At 43.8% G+C, this 22822-nt stretch overlaps 1 long non-coding RNA gene across 1 annotated transcript; it reads right to left on the minus strand.

Annotated features, from left to right (window-relative positions):
* Window positions 1-2345: 2345 nt before the first annotated feature.
* On the minus strand, window positions 2346-9767 carry LOC115645244. The gene is made up of 3 exons (XR_003998692.1): window positions 9733-9767; window positions 4821-5018; window positions 2346-3701 (listed from the first exon to the last, which is right to left on the minus strand). It is a non-coding gene; the product is annotated as an uncharacterized LOC115645244 (long non-coding RNA).
* Between the last annotated feature and the right edge of the window lie 13055 nt (window positions 9768-22822).

Below are 22822 nucleotides of genomic sequence, written 5' to 3' on the forward strand. Positions count from 1 at the left end.
AAAAGGCAGTTTTTCAAAGTGTGTGCGCACACGGTAACAGTGCACATTAGAAATCAGTTCAATTTCTAAGGAGTAAACTTGGAGGGATCAACAGCAGCTGCTGTATCCCACTCGTTCACCTCTCCCTAAGCCACTGAGGGTATGTCTACACTGCAATAAACCCCATGGCTGGCCTGTGTCAGCTGACAGACTCAGGTTATGGAGCTGTAAAACTGCAGTGTAGACATTCAGGCTCGGACTGGAGACCGAGCTCTGAGACTCTCCCTTATATGGAGTCCCAGTATTGCACTGGATTTGAGGAGTGTGTATACCCCGGAATGTGATCAAGCTAATTGCAACCATATTATGTGTACTCAGCCACTATGAATTAATAAAATAGCACACCACATAGTTAAGGGTTAAACTGGAGACAGGCGTTCAGAAGCAAGGTTTAAAACTACTGGCAGTTTTGCTAATCAGACTGAGAGGAGAGGAGAAGAAAAGTAAATAACTGAGAATGAAGGAAGATATGGGGATGGACGGACTTGAGTCTAGATGCCTCTGATATCACTGCTCTACAGCCAAAATGCTTCTGAAATAAATGTAGTCCAGCTTTAATAATTCTGGGTCACTGAGAATGAAAATGATGCTTAAAATTGTTGGTTGGCTCTAGTTTTCAAGATATGCTGTTGGGTCAGTATATACCACCCTTGACTTGGGAATGGCGGAGGATAAGTAAGTTTTATAAAGGGAAGGGATCTCAATTTAAACCAGAAATGACTAAAATACCTCTTTGACTGGATCTATGACTAAATCTATGACTGGGTTTAGACAGTACTTGCTTTTTAGGCAAAACAATGAATGATGCAATCTGAAGCTGGTATTGCATCATACATGATATGAATTGCATCATGTTATTCCTAGAAGTCATGGATGATGCAATCATAACGAAGCTTACATCACTCTGCTGAACAAATTGCCCTAGATCAGCTCTAGAAATCATAGTGCTCTCTTCTTTGTCAGTGTTTGATTTTGCAAAGGGACACATTTCTGTTTAGCCAAAGTGAGCAGAGATGCCTCGTACTTGTGTGAACAGTGCAGATAACTTCTGCTATGTTTGTGGTGAAGTGACTTTTGCATCACAAAAGCACAGTATAACCACTCTGGTTAAGAAAGCCTATCACCTTTTTTTTGGCTGCAAAATTGGAGACCAGGACAAGAGGTGGGCTCCACACATACGCTGCAACACTTGTGCAACAAATCTTCGCCAGTGGTTGAACAGGAAAAGGAAATCTATGCCTTTTGCAGTGCCAATGATTTGGAGAAAGCCAACAGATCATACCAGCAATTGTTACTTCTGCATGGTGTCTCCAGTTGGGAAAGGTGTGTCAAAGAAGAAAAAGTGGACTGTGCATTATCCAAACATTCTATCAGCTATACGCCCAGTACCCCACGGAGAAGGACTGCCGGTTCCTGATGCACCAGAATCACTCTCACTTGAGTCAGACGAGGAAGAGGATGAAACTTCTGGTCCTGAACCATCAATGTCACAGGACCCACATTTTCTCCCATCCTCCTCCTCTGAACCACACCTCATAACACAAGGTGAACTGAATGACCTTGTCAGGGATTTGGAACTACCCAAGAGTAAGGCAGAGCTGTTGGGCTCCAGACTACAGCAGTGGAATCTCCTGGCAAGCTATCAGGGCAAATGGAGCCCATCAGTGCTTGCAGATTATTGCTGGACAGTGACAAGAGATGCTCCATTTAATGAATACAAGAGACAAGCCAAGAAGCGCTGAGTAGACACTGAATAGGACTAAACTATGTACATAATAGTTTTTTGCCTTTTGTTTCATAATACATTTTATTTATATAACCCTTTTGCTGATTTTTAAAGTGTTACATAAACAGGACAAGTGAACTATTATGTAAAGCAACCATAAACACATGAAAAGACCTAGGTTTACAATTTATGATTAAAACTCTATCTACACAACATACATAGACATAAAATGTAAAAACTTAAATATCTTAGAAACAGTAGCCAATCAGTTGTTTTAATTGTCATATTTGAATTCAGCACATCAAAATACATAATAAATATCACATTTTATCTCTGAAACAGACGACTTCTCAAATTGTAGACCAGTGTATTCAAAGTTTATTAAAAAAAGCGACAGAGTCCTGTGGCACCTTATGGACTAACAGACGTACTGGAGCATAAGCTCTTGTGGGTGAGCACCCACTTCATCAGACATCTGACGAAGTGGGTATTCACCCATAAAAGTTCATGCTCCAATACATCCGTTAGTCCATAAGGTGCCACAGGACTCTTTGTCACTTTTTACAGATCTAGACTAACACGGCTGCCCCTCTAAATGTTTATTGCAAGTTAGGAAAAGTAGTGACCCAGTAGGGGTCATTATGACTATGTGTTTTGTAGAAGTTAGTTATAAAAAGTTTAGATACAAGAGAGTACTTGGGAGCAGTCCTCTGGATTTCTCTGGGAGAGACGTTTTTTCCTGATCTCTTTACTCCCCAGCAGAGAGGCATCTGGCGAGTGCTGATCCATCGTTGAGTACTCATTACCATCTCAGAATATAGGTAAATATCTGGGATGTTCTAAACCTATTGCTTGTGCCTGTGTGTGCTTAAATCTAATAAACTGCAATATTAGACAAAAGCACGCTCACTTGAATTTAATCCTTGATCAGACAGCATTGCTGTGTTCCTATTGACTTATTCCTGACACTGCCTAGAGGGAAGTAGTTAAGTTGCCTCTGCTGGGGGTTCTGAAAAACCCAGGTAACACCAGAGTGCAGGCTTCAGCCCAAGACCAAATGTCTACGCAGCAATTTTCAAGCCCCGCAACCCAAGCCCTGGGTGCCCAAGTCAGCTGACAATGGCCAGCTGCTAGTGTTTAATTGCAGTGTAGACACACCCTGTGTTGCTTTTTATCAATTCACTTTGTTTATAATTCTTAGTGAATCTAATCACCTGAGTTCATAGCCAAACTAATTTGGAACTAAGTCCAGTTTTCCTTTGTCTGCTCATTTTGTAATTCTGTTTTTGATTTAAAAGAAAAAAAACACAATAAGCTTTGTCTGGCAAGGTTCATTCTTCATGAATTATTTTGTCTTATTGCTCATGACTTTGTTATCTAGATCACAAGCATAAAGGACTGACACAGGATCAGTTAGAGCCATTCATAGTGTTGGATGAGCTTCCCCGACACATCTCTGCCAATCCACGTAAATGCTGATTTGCAATGCTCCTGCTATTCCAGTCCTTGCCTTGGAGACTGATGGACTGGAAACTGTCAGTCACATTTTACTGTGCCCAATTGCACAATGGGTTGGAAAACTGACGGATTGTCTGCTAGGATCTGGAATGACACTACGATTTTTTTCAGCTCTCCTGGCTGTCCCTCATTTCAGACTCACGTCTACCCTATCCCCCTCATCTCACTTGTATGTTATTGATATTTGATATGCTGAAACATGAAACTGAGGTCAGAGAAAACATTGATCTGAAAAACAATTCAGTATCATCCTAATCTTCCAGTGCTGTTGTTGCTTTTCCTTCTCTCCTTATTGTTTTGAGTTTTTGTCCTGCAGCATTTCTCAGGTGGATCACAGCTGGAGGTTTCTTTTCCAAGCCGAATTCATTCACTGGCTGTGATTCATTGTGCTGCTTCTTGTTATTTTCTGGTCACAAAACTGAAATAGCAATAGCTGGAGTTTCACATAAGCCACTTTGCAATGAAACCAGAACCTCAGACAAAACACAGTGAATGTACATACTCGGGACTACATTCCCTTACAGCCAAGCATCTAGGGTGTGGAGAGGGAGCAGAGATGTATCACTCAAGTAGTAATACCCTGAGGTCATTTGCCTGTGTAAAGCAGATGCATTCAAAATTACTCCTGGAGTACTAGAGAGTTTGAGGGTAGGAAAACACCCAGCATCCCCTCCCCAACCCATGCTAACTCTATAAGTAGCTGCTATCCACAATAATCTTGCTTTTGATCACCTGTTGCTGTGAAAATGTGGACTGTGTTAAAAATATTAATCTGGTTGGACAACTACTTTGAGTTTTTTAATCCTTGCCTAACTATGCTTTTGGAGCTATCAGCTGAAAAGTCAGAACTTCCCCTTAAAATTCCCTCTCCAGCTATATTGTTTGTACTTCAGAAAAATCTGTTTTCCCTACTTCCATTCAGGTGCCCAAGAATAACTGAATGAAAGAGATGCTATTTTTAAAGCTTCAAGCTGTAATATTTCCACCATCACAATTATATTTCAAGGATATATTTTTGGACAGCATCCTGCAGTTAAAATCTTGCAGTCGACGGTGGATATTTGCACAGAGAAAAAACATTGAATTTCAGGGGAAAATTTTATGGAACTTTTCTTAGAGTTTTAGTCTGTCTGTGTCTGTCTGTCTGAGATTTATTTCTTCTTTTTGTTTTCTCAGTTGCTTAGGGTCTGATTCTGCAACCCTTATTCAAACTGGTCCAGATCCTCAGTTGGTGGAAACTGGTCTGGGTCCACTGAAGTCCATGGAGCTACACTGAATTTATACAAGCTAAAGATCTAGCCCACTGAGCAGTCCCTTTGATCTCAAGAAGCAATTCACCCCCTGCACACCCGTACAAGACAGTTGTTTGACGGCTCCTTGCAGCTGAGCATGTAGTAGGTACTGTGGGCAGGATGGAAGAGGAGTAGGACAGGAGGCAGGGTTGACTGACCTACTACATGAACACCCCACACAGGGAGCATGAGTGTCTGCGGCACCTGAAGCTGAAGAGGCAGCCGTGGAGAAGTTCTACACCCACCTTATGGCCTTGGGGGTGACTCTTTCCACCCTACTGATTTCCACACCCTTTCTCAGTTCAGAAACCTTTTACTCAGGCAGTGTGCTGGTGTTATGGCAAAAGTGACCTGTAATTCAGAAGTTACATCCAGGTAATCTCCTGTTGATAATGCACAAGTCAGCCCAGAATCCAACTCCTTCTCCCACAGCTGTGTTAGCTCTGCAAGATGGACAGATGTAAAAATTTATTTTTGATATTAAAGCAAGCAGCTGTGACCCTGCAAACACACATGGAGCAGACCTGCTGAGTAAGATGCTAGTATTACATAGGCATTTGTCGGAATAGAACTGCACTTTAAGGTCAAAGCTACAATCACTGAAAAGGCTGCAGAAATCAAGACAATTCTGATGTCATTTTTCTCCCAGCTATTTGATTAGAACTGAAGAGCTCAATCTTGCTCTGATAGAAGTCAATGGCCAAACTCAATGGGCCCTTAAGCTTGCTAGCCTTTTGTTAATATAACTGTAACAGTCTTGGGGTTTATTAAATAACAAACCAGTGAATGAGAAGGGAATAAAACAAATTCTGGAGAGAATCTCTGGTGAACTGCTGCAAATTGCCATGGGGTGTTCCCACCTCCGGGGCACATCTCCAAATTCCTATGATCATAATGTCCCTTATGAGGGAATGTCTCTAAATTATAATCTTCTACAAACATATCATAAAACAGCTAACAACTATCTAAAACCACATGCATTAAATTCACAATCCATGTAGTACATTTCCATAAACCAAGTGTCAAGTACCTAGGGAGGAGCGGTTACCAGCACATCACTCTCCAGTGAGTCTTTACTACTCACTTTCTTCAAATGCCCCTTCTCCAGGCAGGTTAGCAAATCTCTGAGTCTTTCAGGATGTTTAATCTCCTGCTCTGATCTTCTCAGTATCCGCATCAGCCTTTCATTAGAGTCTGAGGGCTTGTCTACATCAGAAAGTTGCAGCGCTGGTGAGGGAGTTACAGCGCTGCAACTTTGAGAGTGTCCACATCTGCAGGGCATCACCAGCGCTGCAACTCCCTGTTTGCAGCGCTGGCCGTACTCCCGTTTTGTCTCGGGTGTAGAGGATCCAGCGCTGGTGATCCAGCGCTGGTAATGCAATGTAGACACTCACCAGCGCTTTTCTTGACCTCCGTGGAAGGAGGAAGCCTCTGGTAATCAAGCTGGTTTCCTTTCCCGGTTTGCTCTCTCGGTCCCGGAGCCAGCCAGCAAACCGCAGGGAAGGAGACCTGCTTGCTCGGGGTTCCGGGACCGAGAGAGCAAACCGGGAACGCCGCGGTTTGCTCTCTCGGTCCCGGAGCCAGCCAGCAAACCGCGGGGAAGGAGACCTGCTTGCTCGGGGTTCCGGGACCGAGAGAGCAAACCGGGAACGCCGCGGTTTGCTCTCTCGGTCCCGGAGCCAGCCAGCAAACCGCGGGGAAGGAGACCTGCTTGCTCGGGGTTCCGGGACCGAGAGAGCAAACCGGGAACGCCGCGGTTTGCTCTCTCGGTCCCGGAGCCAGCCAGCAAACCGCGGGGAAGGAGACCTGCTTGCTCGGGGTTCCGGGACCGAGAGAGCAAACCGCGGCGAAGCTGGTTTCCTTTCCCGGTTTGCTCTCTCGGTCCCGGAACCCCGAGCAAGCAGGTCTCCTTCCCTGCGGTTTGCTGGCTGGCTCCGGGACCGAGAGAGCAAACCGCGGCGTTCCCGGTTTGCTCTCTCGGTCCCGGAACCCCGAGCAAGCAGGTCTCCTTCCCCGCGGTTTGCTGGCTGGCTCCGGGACCGAGAGAGCAAACCGCGGCGTTCCCGGTTTGCTCTCTCGGTCCCGGAACCCCGAGCAAGCAGGTCTCCTTCCCTGCGGTTTGCTGGCTGGCTCCGGGACCGAGAGAGCAAACCGCGGCGAAGCTGGTTTCCTTTCCCGGTTTGCTCTCTCGGTCCCGGAACCCCCCTTGAAGCCGCCCAACAGCGCTGCAGTGTGGCCACATCTAACACCACTTGCAGCGCTGGTTGCTGTAAGTGTGGCCACTCTGCAGCGCTGGCCCTATACAGCTGTACTAATACAGCTGTAACAACCAGCGCTGCAAAATTTTAGATGTAGACATGGCCTGAGTTGTTCTCTTGTTCCTTGACAAGAGTGACCACCATTGCTTAGTGACCACCATACAATACAATTCTCATAACTTCATATGCATCAATGATACACACATGGCTAGAGAAATGACTTTCAGCAGATCATAACCTTTCCCCTGATACCTAACAAGGCATGCTTTATATGTGAGATCATGATTATATGAAAATGAGGAATATGGGAGTTACAGTACACTCCCCCAAGATATAGAATGTTACAGTTATCAAAGAATAAGTATGCATTACTAGCATCCACACTAACCAATGAGTGACCATAAGACTCGGTCAGTATTTTACTTAACTTCATGTTTTCACCTTCTTCTAACTTAAAGTTGTTATAAATATCTAATGCTTCCTCCTCAACAACATACAAAAAGATAGAGGATTATCATTTTTCTCCTCTGCCCCTATAACTGCTCAATACAATTCAGATCTCTGTCTGAATTTTTTCCAGTTCTCTGCAACATCGTCTGACAATTGCAGATTGGATGGATGTTGCAACACATCCATTTTTGGCTTTTTTCTCTTCTTAACCTAGCCAAGCTATACTGTTCTCACCAAATGCATGCAAAAGCCTTGGTGCCTGGTGCTCCACATGCTTCTCTGGAGCCTCCCCTTGTCCCCCTTAGTTTCAAGATGAGGGAGGTTTCCTTCTCATTCAGCACTTCTGACACCATGTAACAATCTTGGGGTTCATGAAATAACAAATCAGTGAATGAGAAAGAAATAAAACAAACTCTAGAGAGCCTCTCTGGTGAACTGCTGCACACAGCCATGTGGTGTTCCCAAGCCCCCCTGTGCCTCCCCTTCAGGACACAGCTCCAATTCCTATGTTCATAATAACATCCTTTATGAGGGAGCATCTCTAAATTATAATCTCTACAAACACATCTCTGCAATAGCACTGCTGTTTTTCAAACTGAACATTATAAAGAAGAAATGTTTATGCTGAAATTAAAAAAAAAAACTCCCCAGAAGTTCTTTCAAAGACACTTTCACAAGCCTCTCTGGGGAGCAAAAATTAGCTAAGCTTGTCTCCATTTCTCAGTCTGTCAAAAAATCCTTCACATTTTAATTGTGCCATCTGTGCTTTTGAGTATTTCCAACTGAATTTAACTGTTCCAGAGATTCAATCCTGCTCTTTAATTCAATGAAGGAAAGTACTGGGCAGGAAGCACATTTAGGACAGGTGAAAGGAAACATAAAAATGTTTCCAAAATATAAACATCTGGTGAGAGAGAATTCCCTTTAAAGTATTCCAAAAGTGCCATGCACTAATGGGTCACTGTGATTTTCTACTCTTAGAAAAATGATGTTGATGTGATTCAAATTCAATCTGGGTAAGATCAAAATGATACAAGGAAGCATCTCGAGGATCGATCCTGGAACACAACTGCTCTTTGCCTTGGGCATGTGTGTGAGACACAATTGCCATATGGCTTACAGTTTGTGTATACTGCAACTGTTGCTGCTTTCTTACACTCAGGTGACAGAAGTGCCCTTTGCATATTGGACATTCTTTGCTACAGTAATCCCAGCCTTTGTAACAGCAAGGCTAGACGATTGCTAAATGCTACACAGGGTTCCTCCTGAGAAGAGCTAGTTCAGTGTTTCTCAAACTGGGGTCGCTCCTTGTGCAAGGAAAGCCCTGGACGTGCCGGGCCAGTTTGTTTACCTGCCGTGTCCGCAGGTCCGGCCGATAGCTGCTCCCAGTGGCCGCAGTTCGCCGCTGCAGGCGAATGGGGGCTGCTGGAAGCAGCGGGCCAGTAAGTCCCTCAGCCCGCGCCTCTTCAAGCAGCTCCTATTGGCCTGGAGCAGCGAACAGCACCCAGTGGGAGCTGCGATTGGCTGGACCTGTGGACAGGACAGGTAAACACACCAGCATGGCCCACCAGGGGCTTTCCCTGCACAAGCGGCGACCCCAGTTTGAGAAATACTGAGCTAGTAGAATCCAGCAGTTTGCCTCTTGAGTAGGGTGAGCTTCTCTTGGTATGTAACACCAGCATCCTGTGCACAGCACTAGATGTCTGTCTGCTCCAGGGTGCAGGTGTAAAGTTATTAATGGCCTGGGTCACAATTATTTGAAGGATCACCATTCCCCTTATGTCCTGTCACCATGACAATGATCTGCTGGTATGTCCTTGCTGTTTGGTTTCTAGGATTGATCTATTCTCAGTGGAGAGCACATAGGTGAAGAGTTAGCACAGATTTAGTGCCCTGGGAAAAATCACCCTATTCTGACAGACCTTTAATTCACCTTGGACCATTCACATCCAGCAGTAATTGTTTGCTACAGTACTTGTTTTTCAGAGTCCTATATTTGGTATGTCAATGTTTCTTCCCAACTTTGAACTTTAGCATACAGATGTGAGGACCTGCATGGACACTTCTAAGCTTAACTACCAGCTTAGATTTGGTATTGCTGCCATCATTCACAAGCACTCCCTTCCTTGGGTAGCCTTGAGAAACTTCCCCAATTCCCTGGTGAACACAGATCCAAACCCCTTGGATCTAAAAAACAAGGAAAAATTTATCAGATATTAAGAAAAAAGGCTTTTAATTAAAGAAAACCAAAGGTAAAAGAAAACCCTCTGGGAGAGATTAGCATACCAGCTACTCTCACAGACAACAGATTCAAAACACAGAGGATGTTCCCCTGGGCAAAAACTTTAATACACACAAGAATACCCAAATTTGATAATTCCCTTAATGGTACCAAGACAAGTTACAAAGAAAACAAACATAAACCTATTTATCCCTTTCTAAAACTTACTACTCTGATAAGAGGCTGGTTCCTTGATCTTTTTCACTCCGGCTGAAACTGAAACTGACTAAACAAAGGAAAACTTCCTTCCTTCCTTTTGAAACATCTTGTTCCCCCATTGGTTCCTCTGGTCAGGTGTCAGCTAGGCTAGGTGAACTTCTTAACCCTTCACAGGTAAAAGAGGCATTAACCCTTAACTATCTGTTTATGACATGGTAAATGCTTTATTTTCTTTGTGAGTGCAAAGTCCCTGGGTTGCTCAGTGAAGGGCATCTCATTTGTATATGTAGGCCTAGCTTGTGACTTCCAGCACAGCTGTGAATAAGGGGTGGGATGGAATTTGCACCTAGCTCAGCAGGTTTTGTGAGTCATAACTCCTTCCCTAATTTCCCCCTGGCTCCAGGAGAGAAACAATCTCCTGCTGGCCTATTTCAGCAATAAATTATTACCTCCTCTGCAGGACAGAGCCAAGTCTTCATCTATTCCTCGTCCCTCTCTGCTCACTCCCTGTCCACCTGCTTCAGGAAATGGGTCAGAGGAGTGTAGCCACACTTATTCTGATGTGCCCAGACTCAAGAGCCAGCTAGCCCACACAGGAATGTAAAATGGGTTCTCATTTCTCATAAGAACATAAGAATGGCCATACTGGGTCAGACCAAGGTCCAGCTAGCCCAGTATCCTGTCTACCAACAGTGGCCAATGCCAGATGCCCCAAGGGAGTGAACTTAACAGGTAATGATCAAGTGATCCCTCTCCTGCCATCCATCTCCACCCTCTGACAAACAGAGGCTAGGGACACCATTCCTTACCCATCCTGGCTAATAGCCATCAATGGACTTAACCTCCATGAATTTATCCAGTTCTCTTTTAAACGCTGTTATAGTCCTAGCCTTCAAAACCTCCTCATGCAAGGAGTTCCACCAGTTGACTGTGCGCTGAACTTCCTTTTATTTATTTTAAACCTGCTGCCTATTACTCCTTGCTCCACTGTGTGAATGTGTAGTCCAAGCCCCAATCTAGTCTGTAATTTCTATTCTATCTATTTGTATTGGTTCTCCCCATGTGGGAAATTTGATAGAAGTGAAGGAGGAGGGAGGCAGGAACCTGGGGGAGGTTAGATAGGGCAGAGGGGGACAGAAACAGGCTGGAGGCATGGAGCAGAAGGATTTATAACCACTAGAGAACACTCCCCTTCAGAGCCTGGAATTGAACCCAGAAGTTCCAACTCCGTACATTTGTGTGCTGCCAGCAAATAGCTGTGAAACCCACTAGCAAGGTGTGTGACTCATTCCCCCGATCCAGTGGATTGGCCTATGTAGAGGATAGCAGCCTATATTGCCACTAGTAGCTCAAGTGGTAATGTTCTGAGCTGTCCATTTAAAGGTCTGAACCCTGCTGATAACTCAAGTTTGGAATCAATATGATTCCACAGTGACTGAAATTCTGTTGAGGTTTTTTCAGATAGTTTAAAAATAAATAGGAAATTACAGTAAAAAAAAATCTACATTAAATGAATGGTTAGATTGCAAAGTCCAGCACTCAAAAGTTGGAAGATGACAGAATTAAACTTGTGCACGAAGAGTCATAGAGTCCAATGCCATAACGGACCATTTTGATCATTTAGTCTGCCCCCCCCCCCCCGTATAACACACACCACAGAACTTCCCCCCAAATAATTTCTAGAACATATCTTTTAGAAAAACATCTGACCGTGATTTAAAGATTGTCAGTGCTAGAGAATCCACCACGACCCTTAGTAAATTGGTCCAATGATTAATTACCCTCATTGTCAAAAACTTATGCCTTATTTCTAGTATGAGTTTGTCTAACTTCAGCTTCCAGCCAAGTTGCACCTTTCTCTGTCAGACTGAAGAGCCTATTGTTAAATATCTGTTCCCCATGTAGGTATTTATATACTGTAACCAAGTCATCCCTTTGACCTTCTCTTTGTTAAGCTAAAAAGATTGAGCTCTTTGAGTCTCTCACTGGAAGGAATGTTTTCTAAACCTTTAATCAGTCTCACAGCTCTTCTCTGAACCATCTCCAATTTATCAAATCCTTCTTGAACTGCAGGCATCAGAACTGGACATCGTATCCCAGAAGTGGGCTCACCAGTGGCAAATACAAAGGTAAAATAACCTCTCTGCTCCTACTCGAGATTCCCCTCTTTATGCATCCCAGGATCAATTTTGGCCACAACATCACACTGGAAGGTCATGTTCAGCTGACTATCTGCCAGCACCCCCAAATCTTTTTCAAAGTCACTGTTTCCCAGGATAGAGTCCCCAATCCTGTAAGTATGGCCTACATTCTTTGTTCCTAGATGTATATATTTACACTTAGACATATTAAAATATATACCATTTGCTTGAGCCCTGTTTAAGTGATCCAGATTGCACCGAATCAGTGAATCATTCTTTATCATTTCCTCAGTTTTTGTGTCATTTGAAAACCATAGTACTGATGATCTAGGTTTTCTTCCAGGTCATTGATAAAAATGTTAAATGATGTAGGGCCAAGATCGATCCCTGAGGGACCCCATTGGAAACATAACTGCTTGATGATGAGTCCCCATTTACAATTTAATGTTGAACCCTATCACTTACCAGTTTTAAATCCATTTAATGTGTGCTTTGGTGATTTTATATTTCTTTAGTTTCTTAATCAAAATGTCTCACAGTACTAAGTCAAAGTATATTATGTCAACACTATTATCTTTATCAAACTTATGATTAAGGCTATGTTTATGTCACAGAGGTCATGGAAGTTGGAATCTGTGATTTCCAGAGACCTCCATGACATTCACTGCTTCAGCCCCTGGGGCTGCAGGACTCTGGGGCTGCAGGACTCTGGAGCTGACAGCCAGTGGGGCCCTGGCATAGCTCCAGTGACAGGTGACATCAGAAACTGGAAGCCCCCAGCAAGGTTCTAGTGGCAGGTGACAAACTCCTGAGGGGACCCTCCTCAGGGTTTCGGTGATGGGCAACAGCCTCATGTGGGGGCAAGGGAGGCCTCAGGCAAGTGGCTGGGGGTGTCCCATTTTCTCTTTGAGAAGTAACTCCCAGTTGCCATGGGCGGAGGGGAGCCCCCCAGCAGCTCCCAGCCGCTGCGGGCAGAGGGGGAACCCCACAGCTCTGAGCCACCATGATCATGGGGAAAACCATGGAGCCGCAGCAGCAAAAGTCACAGACAGGTCACGGCGTCCGTGAATTTTTGTTTATTGCCTGTGACCCGTCCATGACACAATCTTAACCTTACTTATGGTCTCATAAAAAAAGAGAGAAAGTGAGTCTGACAGCCTCTATTTTCCATAAGCTCATGTTGCTTTTCATTAGTTGCATTACCTTCCTTTAATTCTTTATTAATTGAGTTCCATATCAGTTGCTCCATTATCTTGCCTGGAATTGATGTAAGACTGACAGGCCTATAATTAACCGGGTTATCCCATTTACCCTTCTTAAAGATTCAGACACCATTAGCTTTGTCTTTAGGGAGTTGTCTTTAATAACCTACCATTTTACCTGTAACTCAGTGCTTTTATAGTGGTTCAGTGACACTCAGAAATTTGGAGATTGTTTTTTTGATGTTGCCAACTATTGGCAGGATGCTGCTGTCGAGTCACAGAAGATAGAGATGGAAAAGTCCTTTTTGGTCAACTGTTCCTTCTCATTTCCAGTTCAGGATTATTCCCCATTATTGCACGTTTGTTAGTGGTTCATACAGTCTAGTTTTAAATGTGCCAAACAATGCGCTTTCACAAATTCTCCTAGGAGACTATTATTCTGGCTAATAAAGCTGTTAATTAAATTTTAAACTGAGGCTTTTACATTTTGAATAATTATGTTTTTAATGATAATGTGCCCAAAGGCTTAAGGAATAGATATATGGCATTTTTATAAATCTGTTTTTGAAATATGCCTTTAAAAGGAACCAGAAACCATTGGATATGGGCATATGGCAATCTCTGACCATCAACTAGGCCAGGCTTGTGCAGTTCGTACCTGGACTGATGGCACGTTTAAGGAGAAAAGAGGTCCTGAGCATTAGTTTTGTGCTGATCACACAAATGCTTTACTCTTATGGGAACTCATAGAAACCATCCTCAAATCACTCACTACACAAAGGGCCAGATTCCTTCAGGACACAAACAACTTCCTCCAGAAACTCTGCAACATTAACAATCTCCCTCAGAACATCATTCTTGCCAGCATGGATGTCACCTTCCTATATACCAACATCCCTCACAATAACAGCATAGCTGCCTGTTTCAAATATTTACAAGATAATGGACAACCCTAAGATATCCACCCCAAACACCTCACCAAACTCATTCACTTCATTCTCACCCACAACAATTTTACATGTAACAAGAAACACTTTGTGGGTACTCAGGTGGCTCCCATATATGCCAACCTCTTCATGGGCCTCCTTGAAGAATTTCTGGACAAATGCACCATGAAACCAATGATCTACCTGAGATACCTCAATGCACAACAATCTGTAACCCACTTAATCCCTCCCCATGCAGCTCTCCCACCCCCTTTCCTCTGTGTGACTGGAAATGTATTAACTGGCCACTTCACCTTGAATGGTCCCTTGAAATATGTATTAAAGACTTATGCTCAGCAACTGGTTCCACCTTGTATTTAGCTATGTCACTCTAAGTACTTTTCCCAGACTGGAAGAAGAGCTCCAGCTTCAGAGCTTGTCCTTCTCACCAGCAGAAGTTGGTCCAATAGTATTACCTCACCCACCTTGTCTCTATAATATCCTGGGACCAACAGGGCTACAACAATGTTTCATAAAATAATTGATTAATCAGCTGGTGCTTAATCTGTTAAACAAGGTGATTCAGCTTGCTAGCTGAGAACCAAGGGCGGCTCCAGGCCTCAGCATGCCAAGCGCGTGCTTAGGGCAGCAAGCCGTGGGGAGTGCTCTGCCGGTCGCCTCGAGGGTGGCAGGCAGAGGGTCCGCTGGTCCCGTGGCTTTGGTGGACCTCCCACAGGCATGCCTGTGGAGGGTCTGCTAGTCCCACGGCTTTGGCGGACCTCCTGCAGGCACGCTTGCGGGAGGTCCCCCGAAGCCGTGAGACTAGTGGACCCTCCACAGGCAAGTCGCCGAAGGCAGCCTGCCTGCCACGCTTGGAGCAGCAAAATGCCTGGAGCCACCCCTGCTGAGAACTGTTAAAAGAGACAGAAAGAAGTGGGGAAGGCTGGAAGGACAGGACAGAGAAGCCCAGGATCTCAGGGCTTGTCTTTACTACAGAGCTAAATCAGCACTGTGGCAATTGATGCAGCAGCATCAATTTAGGGGGCTAGTGAAGAGCGCTCTCCCATCGATTTCTGTACTCCACTTCAATGAGAGGAGGAAGCAATGTCGTCAGAAGAGCATGGAAGACATAGCATAGTGTTGACCCCGCAATAAGTAGATCTAAGGCACGTAGACTTGATTAACACTGCTAGCGTAACTCAAATTGCATACTTTAGATTGACCGGCAGCAGTAGTGTAGACCTGCCCTCAGGAAGTTGAGATCTCTCCCAACTCTTACCTGATGTTTAACACTGTGGGAAACAAGCACCTTTATAGCACCCTGTAAATGGTGTTGAACTTGCCCTGGGAGTGTGTGAGGACTGTCTGCAGTGAAGAATCCAGGCTGAGATATCTCTGCCTTGTGACAGGCTGTTAAAATAATGACCAAAAGAAAAGTCACAGAAGGGGCGATATTACTTAATGTGCAGAACACAGAAAGGGTGTAAATAGTTTAATCAACAAATCGTATGAATATTAAAATGCAGACACTCATTTAAAAAGCAATTACTGGTGAATAAAGTTGGTGATCTTCAGGGCATGATGCAAAGCATTTTAGTTTAATCAGGCTTTTAATTGATTTATTAGTTAGAGCTCCCCATCTATGCTTTGGTGAAACTATCTAAATAGTGGGGTTGAGATTTAAATGAGTCACCCACTGGAAAGGCTGTAGCATTGTGCTGTCTGTGTGTTAACTGTAAGGAATTTACATGGTTATGGCACTGCTCACTTAGCTGTTTATCTGTATTACTGTAGCATTTAGGAGCCCTAGTCATAGATCAGGAATCCACTGTGCTAGGTGCTGTGCAATTTCTAAATAGCAGGAAAAATTACCTAGTAGTGAATTATGTTAGACGGTAGATGCCCATGATTCATTTGAGGTTTGCCCATCACTATCTGAAATACCAACAGCAATACTAAAATGCTAGCTACATATTGAATGCAGTAGATCAAGCGCATAATGAATTAAATAGATGGAGTGCAAAGGAGACTGGAACATGAAATATGAAAGGAACTGCCTTTGGTACGAACACACACCCTGGACTCATAAGGGAATTTATATACCTGTCTATTTCAAACAAACATGCATATAAATATCACAGAGCCTTGCACTGGTTTTTACTGCATGATATATCAATGTTAGGAACGATTTTGTTCTAAACAATGTGGCAGGGATTTTATTAAATCATTGAAATGGAAGCCTTGGAGCAGCACAAGTTTGAAGCCAACACTTTTAAAACTAGGCACTGGTTTCACCAAAGGACTTAGGTATCAGAGGGGTAGTAGCTGTGTTAGTCTGGATCTGTAAAAGCAGCAAAGAATCCTGTGGCACCTTATAGACTAACAGACATTTTGGAGCATGAGCTTTTGTGGGTGCATGCATCCGACGAAGTGGGCATTCACCCACAAAAGCTCATGCTCCGAAACGTCTGTTAGTCTATAAGTTGCCACAAGATTCTTTGCTCCTTTTACAAAGGACTTAGGCAGTTAACTGCCCCTTAAACACATACATCCCAGAACTAAGCCCCACTGGGATTCACTGGGATTCACAAAACCCCCACTTAGCATCCCCCCAACCTTCTAGATGCCTAAAATCATTTGGGGCCTACATTTTTGCAGTAAAAGTTCCCTAGGCGCAGGGCCGGTGCAACCACTAGGCAAACTAGGCGGCCACCTATGGTGCAGAGATCAGGGGGCGCTGCCGCCAATCAAGACGCTGTCTGCAGATCGCAGACTGTAGGGAGAATGTTATATGATAAGAACCATGCTCCCAATGAATTGCTCTCCTGCCATTTTGAAAGCCAGTGATGTTCTTTGATTGTGAATCGATAACTGTACAGATATTGCTGTGTTGGTAGGTACATTATAGTAATAGCTCCTCTGTCTTGTAGATTGCATAGCAGCCAGAAGGAGAATGGAGCAGCTTGCTGGGGCTGAGTTGTGCTGTCAGTGCAGTGCAGGCCGGGGTCAGCTTGTACATGGCATGCTTAGAGAGTGGGCTGCAGGATTTCCAGGAAGAGGCACTGCTCCCTGGGGAGAGAAGGGAGGGACGCCGCTGCTGGCAGCTCTGCAGGCTCTCTCGCGTGGAGGGGCAGCTAAGCCACTTTAACCCACCTCCCTGCGTCCCAGCTTTCTACCCTCCCGACCCTGCTTTGGCATGAGGGCCACACACTCTCTGCCTCACAGTCCTGCCTGCCCCATGCCCCGCTGCTGGAGCAAGAACCCAGCATTCAACTCCCCAGCCTGGGCGCAGGACGGACTTGTGAAGGCAAAGCAGGCAACATGCTCCCATTGCCCTGTTGCAATTGCACTTGGCCCACTGCTGCATGCCAGGGACTGGAGAGGGGAACGCCCATTTCACCTTGCGGCTCTTTGAATCCCACTCTGCCCGCCGCCTCCTGGCCAAACCCAGATTGCAGCCTCTCCCTACTCCACACCTGAACCTGGTCTGCTCCCCTTCCCCTCCCAGCCAAACCCGAACCCCCACTGACCGAACCCAGTCTGCTTCCCTTCCCCACCTAACCCAATACCCCACTGACTGAATCCAGTCTGATCCCCTTCCCTTCCAACCAAACCCAATCTCCCACTGACCCAAACCCAGTCTGCTTCCTTCTCCTCTCGGCCAAACTCGAACCGTCACAGACTGGACCCAGTCTGCTTCCCTTCCCCACCAAACCCGATCCCCGAGTATGACGGAGTATCCGCCATTCTAATTTTATAAAAACAAAACGGAGTCCAGTAGCACCTTAAAGACTAACAGATTTATTTAGACATAAGCTTTCGTGGGTAAAAAACCCACTTCTTCAGATGCATGAAGTGAAAGTTACAGACACAGGCATTATATAATGACACATGAATAGAAGGGAGTTACCTCACAAGTGGAGAACCAGTGTCGACAGGGCCAATTTGATCAGGGTGGATGTGGTCCACTCCTAATAGTAGATAAGGAGGTGTCAATTCCAGGAGAGGCAACGCTGCTTTTGTAATGAGCCAGCCACTCCCAGTACCTATTCAAGCCCAAATGAATGGTGTTAAATTTGCAAATGAATTTTAGTTCTGTAGTTTCTCTTTGAAGTCTGTTTCTGAAGTTTCTTTGTTCAAGAATAGTGACTTTTAAATCCGTTATAGAATGTCCAGGGAGATTGAAGTGTTCACTTTACTGGCTTTTGTATGTTACCATTCCTGATGTCTGATTTGTGTCCATTTATTCTTTTACGTAGAGACTGGCCAATGTACATGGCAGAGGGGCGTTGCTGGCACATGATGGCGTATATAACATTAGTAGATGAGCAGGTGAATGAGTCCTTGATGGTGTGGCTTATGTGGTTGGGTCCTCTAATGGTGTCTCCAGAGTAGATATGGGGTCCAATAACATGTATTAATTCTGATGAACAATGCCATATTATTCAGTATTCGTTTTTGATAGTTTATAATAAGCGATGCTCCGGGGGGAGAGGTGGAGGTGAGAGGGCGCAAGGTGGAAGTTTCGCCTAGGGCGCAAATTTATCCTTGCACTGGCCCTGACTAGGTGCCAGTTTCTGTCTCTGGGCATATGCACTGCTGCCCCACACCAGGCATCCTGATGCCTAAGCACCAGATCACTTCACAAACCAAGAAAAGATAGAAGTTCCTCCACCTAACTCTTCTGTAGGGCCCAATCCACTAAGTGTTCATACCTTGCCTACCAGAGTGGGGCCCCTATAGACAAGCTTCCACAAAATAGTGGTGGGGAAGGAAGAGCTCCCTAAAATTTTAAACCAATGCCTACTGTGCTCACCTGAGTTGTGGGAAACCCCCAGTTCAACTCTCCCCACCACCTGAGGGGAAGAAGGGGTTTACACAAGGATCTGCAACCTCGCAGGTGAGTACTCTAATCACTGGACTGATGAGGGGCTCCCTCAGTCTCTCCCTGTTGAAGCTGTTTCACTGTGGATAAATAATTTTTAAAAGGCATTTGTAATGCTTCTTGGCACATGCCGGGTAGATAGTCTTTTTGTTATCATCTGCCTGCGGCCTGAGGGAGTCTTGCCTGTACTATCTGGATGTTAGCTCCCTACCACATCAGCCTATCAGCCACTCAAGCACTTTGCTCTGGGCTAAATCAGTCCTCTCTTTGCCTAGCAGGTTGACAACAGATGCACCCCAGCCCCCAAGTCCCTTCGAAGTGTCCCCCTGTGGTATCAAGTCCCCAATCACTGGGTACCAACAAACTTCATATCTTCCATTCCAAACGGATCGTGTACCACTGTTTACCAGTTTTACCTTAGCCTACCACTCCTATACTACACACAGCATTTGAGTTCAGTTATAAAGCCAAAGAAAATTTATTTAAGAATAAAGATTCAAAACAAAAATCGATGTGAGATGGAAACAAATGGTTACAAATAAAACAAAAACATAACACAATTTCTAGAGATTAAATTTAGGGGACTGTCTTGTTAGTTATCTTGTTAGCCAGGATGGGCAGGGATGGTGTCCCTAGCCTCTATTTGCCAGAAGCTGGGAATGGGTGACAGGGGATGGATCACTTGATGATTACCGGTTCTGTTCATTCCCTCTGGGGCACTGGCATTGGCCACTGTTGGAAGACAGGATATCTGTTTTTAACTGTCACGCCTACAGAACATAATTTTAATATATACACGACTCCTTAAATATCACCTGTACGCACATCTTACAATGATTGAGGACAAGTATAACACAGGCTTTCATTAGAGACCTTACGTGATATTTGTTGATGAAAGTAAATACAAGGTGCAGAGGATTTCTATAACACTTATGCCATTGTCAGCTGGCATCAAGAGATCCCTGTGTCACAAAACTGAAAGAGGAGGATTAGATTCTGGGTCTCCAGTGTGAGTGCTTTAACCACCAGCATACAGAGTTGATTCATGCTGCTTTCTCTGGCCTAATGAGTCTTTCATTACTTATCCACAGTGCAACAGCTTCAACAGTGGGCCAGAGAAAACAAGCAGACACAAATGACTGTGCAACCTGTTGGTTAGAGCACTCATGTGGTAGATTCAGGATCCAGTCCCCACTGCTCCGATGACATTTTTAATTCTTTATCCACAGTGGAGCATCTTCAACAGGAGAAACTGAGGGAGCTGAGCATCGCCTTGCCTAAATTTCTTTGTGAATCTAGCCCCAGATGCCTAAAGTTGAACTCCTAAATTCTTATTCAGACTCCTAAATAAATGATCAGATCTTCAGATGTACAACAATGCAAGCTCAACGTCAGTAGTTCCTATGGGACTCGGTTGTAATGATGGCTGTTCAGCACTTCAAAAAATCAGGCCATGTATTTGACACCAGAATAATAAGAATTCAGGCACCCAGTTCTAAAATCCTTGGCCTGAGTTAAGAAGAATGAACGTTGCTGAACTTTTAAGTTTAAAAAAAATGAAGTTTTAATATTGGGCTGGAACTTAAGAAGTGTTGCTGAATATACCTGGCATCCACTAAGGTCAGCAGGAGTTGTGAATAGGACTCAACGCATCCCAAGATTTCATCCTCAATTTGGCACGAATCTGTAAAGAAACCAGAGGTTCTCTTATGAAAGTCACATTCTATACTTAATTCCAGAGTATGATGCTAAGTAGAAAACTTCAGATGCCCAACACGTCCCTAGTGATTCCATTTATAAAATGAGAGAGCTGGGAATGAAACTGCTGTTAAACATAGACTCTATGCCTGAAGAAAGGCCTTGAGAGGTTGTATTTATATACTGTAACACTCTTTGTGCCGAAAAAAGTGAGAAGGTCTTCATTTTTATAAGCACGGGGGATAGTATAGTAGTAGTATACGTCTGAGTTAGACTGAGCAGGTTTGAACCAAAATCTATTGAAGACAACAGGCATCTTTCTATTGATTTCATTTGGTTCTGGATCAAGCCCAGTTTGGACTAATGGGAAACCAGTGTTGTTGGTAACAACTAGAGAATAGCACAACAGGATTTTTCAGTATTCTAGGAGCACTAAAGGCCAGTTACAAAGATGAGTTGGATGATCTTGAAAGAGAAATGTTCAAAGGTCTAGTAGAAAAATGTATAGATGGATGAAAAGTAAATGTACATTTCTATTGAACAGGACTCTATTAGATGAAATAGAAGATGTACTGGCAATAAATTGGAAGACTTGCTTTATATGCAGAGGCTTTATGGAACCTCTGTAGAACAAAAACAAAAAAAGGCAAAACAAAGGAAAGTATTCTATTTTTTCCATAGAATTCAAATGTTAAAACAATTTACATAACCCAAATCTGGACTGGGAATCATGATACTGAGAGAATTGTTACTTAAAGTTTTAGAGGGCAAATTTTTTAAAGATAATTTACTAGTGAGGATTTGAGAACTCCAATAGTGGGGTTCTGAGAGAGAAAACTGGGAATGGTGGGGATTGTAGTGATATGAGGTTGGAGATGTCTCAGGGATTAAACTGATTTTATTATGCTATAGATCACTTGTGCGGGGTAATGGGATTGGGAAATAATTTCCCAAATGAAAAAGGCACATAATTAGTAAGGTAATAATGAGAGTTTTAATTACCTAGGCCTACACTGAGTTATGTTCATGGAAGGTAATGATATTACCATTGTGTTTTGCAAATCCATTGTGGGATTGAATCTTAATGTTCTGTTATTAATGAGCCAGAATGGGGAATGATGAAGGGGAGAAATTGGCTTTCCACTTTTAAGAGCCGTACATTAAAGAGAAGAAAAAGCTGGTGCATGGAAGGCTGACCTGAAAAAGTTAGAGAGGCTTATTAAAAGTTGGTTTGGAAAATAACAGGGTTGTTTGCAGAAGAGTTGACTCATGGATGGTATTTCCCTCGTGGCTGGGGGTGGCATAATTCCTCTTTCCTTCCCTAGCGCCGCCTGTCAATAGGCACTCGGATGTGAAGGATTTTGCACTGCTCTATTTTCTTTCTTAAGCATAGCACCGGAAAGCATTATTCTGCCACCATTAACTGAAAAAAGAGGGAAAACCAAAATAAAATTAATTAAACTGGTAAGAAATGGGGTGGCAACACTAGACCTTAACATTAAGATGCATAACTTAGCAATTAATTACATATTGAAAAATAAGGTGATGGTAAATTTAGTAATTTTAGTTAAATTACACCTAATTTTAATTAATTTAATTTTAATTAAATTTAATTCTTGTAATTTTGAGTGTGCATACAATGTTGGCACATAGCCAAGGAGGGTGAATTGGCAGTTTAAGCAGGTTAGCCAATGTTTGGTGTGTTGCTGGGCAGGATGTGGACTGAGGTCAGATAAAGGTCACTCCAAAACTGTGGGAAGAGGTCAGTCAGGCATGCTCAGTTGAAAACTAGGTAGGGTCACCATCCCATAATAGTCAACCTCCCATAATATTAAGGCTTGTTGTGTAACAGCTTTGATTGACAGATTTAGCTGTTATCATTGTCCAATAAGTATGAACCAATCAGAGAGGGTCTGAAAGTGATTGGAGGATAGGTATGCTAATGCTAGGACTGAAAAATAAGCCAATCAGATAAGTCCAAAAACAGTATATAAGGCAGAGAGGAGTCAGGCAAAAGTTAGTCAAGTTAGGAGTAGGAGAAGAAGGAGAACGAGCAAAAGATCAGAAGAAACCTCAAATAACAAAGGAATCGGAAACAACTGCAAGATGATAGTAAGCAATGATGTTGCTAGGACAGAGCAAAAGGACCCTGGCAGAACAGAAGCCTACAGAGAGTAAGCATGCCAGCCATAGCATAGGATATAGAATAGAAATAGAGTTCATAAGTATGTGTGCTTGGGATAATAA

Source organism: Gopherus evgoodei, chromosome 2 (genome assembly GCF_007399415.2).
Source record: "Gopherus evgoodei ecotype Sinaloan lineage chromosome 2, rGopEvg1_v1.p, whole genome shotgun sequence".
Lineage (NCBI taxonomy): Eukaryota > Metazoa > Chordata > Testudines > Testudinidae > Gopherus > Gopherus evgoodei.